Source organism: Nicotiana sylvestris, chromosome 2, assembly GCF_000393655.2.
Source record: "Nicotiana sylvestris chromosome 2, ASM39365v2, whole genome shotgun sequence".
Lineage (NCBI taxonomy): Eukaryota > Viridiplantae > Streptophyta > Magnoliopsida > Solanales > Solanaceae > Nicotiana > Nicotiana sylvestris.
The window spans coordinates 62,409,110-62,413,714 of NC_091058.1; positions in this window are offsets into that span (position 1 = coordinate 62,409,110).

Here is a 4,605-nt window from a genome sequence, read left to right on the forward strand (position 1 = left end):
GTAATTGGAGATTTAGATTTGCTCGTGCACCAGGTACAAGGAGAGTGGGCCACCAATAATTCCAAGATATTGCCATATCTGCACCATGTGCACGAATTGAGAAAAAAGTTCATGAAGATAGAGTTTCGGCATGCGCCCAGAATTCAGAATGAGTTTGCTGATGCATTGGCCACTTTGTCATCCATGATACAGCATCCAGATAAGAATTTCATCGATCCCATCCTAGTGAGAATTCATAATCAACCGGCATATTGTGCCCATGTTGAAGAGGAGACGGACTGAAAACCTTAGTTTCACGATATCAAAGAATATTTGGCAAAAGGAGAATATCCGTAGCATGCAAACCATACACATAAATGCACACTTCGGAGATTGTCCAATCACTTCTTCCACAACGGAGGAAACTTGTACAGAAGAACCCCTGATTTGGGATTGCTAAGATGTGTCGACGCAAAAGAGGCTTCTAAGCTACTTGAGGAGATACATGCTGGGACCTGCGGCCTGCATATGAATAATTTTTTCTTGGCCAAGAAAATACTTAGGGCCGATTATTTTTGGATGACCATGGAGACAGATTGCGTCTAGTATGTTCGAAAATGCTATCAGTGTCAAGTACATGACGATATAATAAAAGTGTTGCCAAATGAGCTCAATGCCACAAGCTCACCTTGGCAATTCGCCGCTTGGGGAATAGATGTCATCAGTCCTATCGAGTCCACTGCTTCAAATGGGCATAGGTTCATTCTAGTAGCCATTGACTACTTCACAAAATGGATAGAGGCTGCATCCTACAAAGCTGTAACCAAGAAAGTTGTCGCAGACTTTGTCAAGGATCATATTATTTGCCGATTCGGAGTTCCCGAGTCCATTGTCACTGATAATGCCTCGAATCTCAATAGTGATCTGATGAAAGCCATGTGTGAAACTTTCAAAATCAAGCACAGGAACTCCACAACATACAGACCTCAGATGAATTGAGTCGTAGAAGCCGCCAACAAAAACATCAAGAAGATACTAAGGAAGATGGTAGAAAACCACAAGTAATGGCACGAGAAGCTACCCTTTACATTGTTGGGATACCACACTATAGTTCGCACATCAACCAGGGAAACTCCTTACATGCTGGTTTATGGTACCGAAATTGTCATCCCTGCCGATGTAGAGATCCTTTCTTTAAGGATCATACAAAAAGCTGAACTCAACGGTGCAGAATGGATAAGGAGCCGCTATGAGCAATTGACCCTTATAGATGGAAAAAGAATGAACGCAGTATGTCACGATCAACTTTATCAGAACAGAATGTCTAGAGCTTTCAACAAAAGGGTCAAACCAAGATAGTTTGCACTAGGACAGCTAGTGTTGAAGAAGATCTTCCCACATCAAGATGAAGCCAAAGGGAAATTCTCTTCCAACGGGCAAGGTCCTTACATGGTTCACAGGGTGCTAACAGGAGGAGCACTCATACTTGCAGAAATAGATGGAGAAATCTGGCCAAAACCGATTAATTCAAACGTAGTTAAGAGATGCTATGTTTAGACTATTTATATTTCTTCATCTGATGCAATTGAACTATGCTTGACTTGATTCCCGTTTAAGAGGGGATACGTAGGCAGCCCTGTGGGTTTGGTCATATCATAATAAAATTTCCATTTTCCCTCAGGATTAGAAACTGGGGTAGAATTTTGAGGAGGCCCTCAAAATTCCAGAGCAAGTCCAGCTAACATCATCTCATGTTAGAAAGTCAGATATTGGTTAAGAAACTTGGACAGATTTTTAAGAAGGATTCTCAAAATTCGGAAGAAGGTTAAAAAAGTTCCGTCACTCGCAAACGGCCGGAGGATCATCTACCAAAATGGGGTAGAATTTTGAGGAGGACCCTCAAAATTCTAACACAAGAAAGCTGCAATGTCTTTGAAATATGTTACAGTCACTAGTTCATCTAAAAATCACTTGATATTTCACCATGTTTCTAAAATAACTCTATTTTTTCATCAATAGTTGCATATTTTCGAAAAACACTATTTTCGTAACAGCCAGGTATTACCTAGGGAAAAACAAACAAGGCCTCCAAAACGGAGGAGCAGAACCAGCAGATGAAGACACGAACCAACCTCCCCTTACAAAACTTACAATTTTTCTTTGACTCCAGGCACATATGACATAATAGTAGCATTCGCAAATATATACATGCAGCAAAATCACTATCAATCAGGCCACCAGACACCGAATATATATCCAGCTAGAAATATTCTACTATTATTTGCTACCTATCCTTTGCATAGGACTAAGTCATGTCCCCCATATTGCATGAGACTAATATCTGTCTTTATCTGCATGAGGCTAAGCCCTGTCTCCATATCTGCATAAGGGTAAGCTCTGCCTTCTATCTGCATGGGACTAAGCCCTGTCCCGCATCTTGCATAAGGCTAAGCCCTGCCTCCATATCTGCATAAGGCTAAGCTCTGCCTTCCATCTGCATAGGACTAAGCCATGTCCCACATCTTGCATAAGGCTAAGCTCTGCCTTCCATTTGCATGGTGCTAAGCCTTGTCCCGAACCTTGCATGAGGCTAAGCCTTGCCTTCATATCTACATAAGGCTAAGCACTGCCTTCCATTTGCATGGGACTACGCCCTATCCCAAGCCTTGCATGAGGCTAAGTCCTGCCTCCATATTTGCATAAGGCTAAGCACTGCCTTCCATTTGCATGAGACTAAGCCCTGTCCCGAACCTTGCATAAGGCTAAGCCCTGCTTCCATATTAGCATAAGGCTAAGCACTGCCTTCCATTTGCATGGGACTAAGCCCTGTCCCGATCCTTGCATAAGGCTAAGCTCTGCCTCCATATTAGTATAAGGCTAAGCACTACCTTCCATTTGCATGGGACTAAGCCCTGTCCCAAACCTTACATGAAGCTAAGCCCCGCCTCCATATTTGCATAAGGCTAAGAACTTCCTTCCATTTGCATAAGACTAAGCCCTATCACGAACCTTGCATGAGGCTAAGCCATGCCTCCATATTTGCATAAGGCTAAGCTCTGCCTTCATTTTTCACAAGACTAAGCTTTGTCTCCATTCTGCATAAGGCTAAGCACTGCCTTCTAATGGGACTAAGCATTGTCCTTCCTTGCATAAATATTGCTCTATTCTGGCACTATATATTTGATCCTCTTTCGGGCTAAGCTCTGACCTCAACCTCACAAGACTAAGCCTTGTCTTGCTAATTTTAGAATCATATTATTACATCTCATGGGCTGAAATATTGTCAACTTGTCCGAAGGCGTCATTGTCCAAAAGAATCATCCTCATAGCTGGAAGACACCATGCCATGGCCTGTGGATCTCCCAAAAAATTTGCATATTATTATTCAAAAGCATCATGGTTCGGAGGCACCATTTTTATGTCCTAAGAACATCATTTCGTGGCCTGCGAAATCTCCTATCTCACGATTCATGGCCCGGGACATCATAGTCTAAGGACGTCATCCGCACCGTCCAAAGGCAATCTTTCATGGTCCAAAGGGAATTTGTATCACGTTTAAATTTTTGCAGTAATCTATGTACTTGCATGCATCGTGTTTTGAGTTTGCAGGTGATCCCGGAGGCAACCGTTTCCAAATATACGGAGGTAATCCCGGATATCTTACCTCGTGATATCCAGCTATCTGCCCTATAATACATCTGATACACTCTAGACCCATAATCATAACTCCATTAGACATTACCCCTCATAAAATAGCCTTTTGCCAAAATTGACTACCATTCCTACAACAACTCAATCGGCTTCGTTCACCGGTGGATCCGAAACTACACATGGCCTGATTCCTGTAAAACCAGGGATATGTAGGCAGCTCAAAGACTAGGGTTCGGCCCTAATTATTTCAAAACATCCAAATCGGTCAAAATTGGCCATTATTTATTTACCCGAAAACTCTTTCATCCTTTCCGGGTAAAGAGGGGAAATTGTTGATACCCATTTTACCCTATAATATTTTAAAGTGCATATATACTTTCAAAACTATACATTAGCATCAATTAATATTTTTCCATAATTTTTATATTTTTAATTAATTTATTCTAGTATTTTATTTATATAAATAATGACAAAATTGCATAAAAAATGGCTCTATAACATTTCATTGATTTAATTTTGTTATTTATAGCCATATTAAGTTCAAATTATTTCACAAATGGCCAAATTTACACTTTTGATTACAATTGCACTAACTTTGCAATTAAGCCCATGTATACATCACTACATTATTTTACCAGAAATTGGTCCATTATATTTTTAAAAATACTGAATAATTATTTTAAAGCTCTTCTATGCATGAATTTTTTTTCTTATTGATAATTATTTTATAAAATAATTTTTATCACTTATTTGGGTATTTAACAAATAGCCTTTTAATTTCTCTAATTTTTGGACCTAACCCACTAAACCAGGCCCAAACCAATCAAACCCAACCCCAATTAAACCTAACCCGACTCGAGCCCCCTAATCCTGGCCGTTGATCTCCGAGATCAACGTCCCTTATTTGTTCTTACCTTTTTTAATCAAACGACCCCCATAAACCCTAACCATTCTCGCCAAACAGCCGCCCTAGAA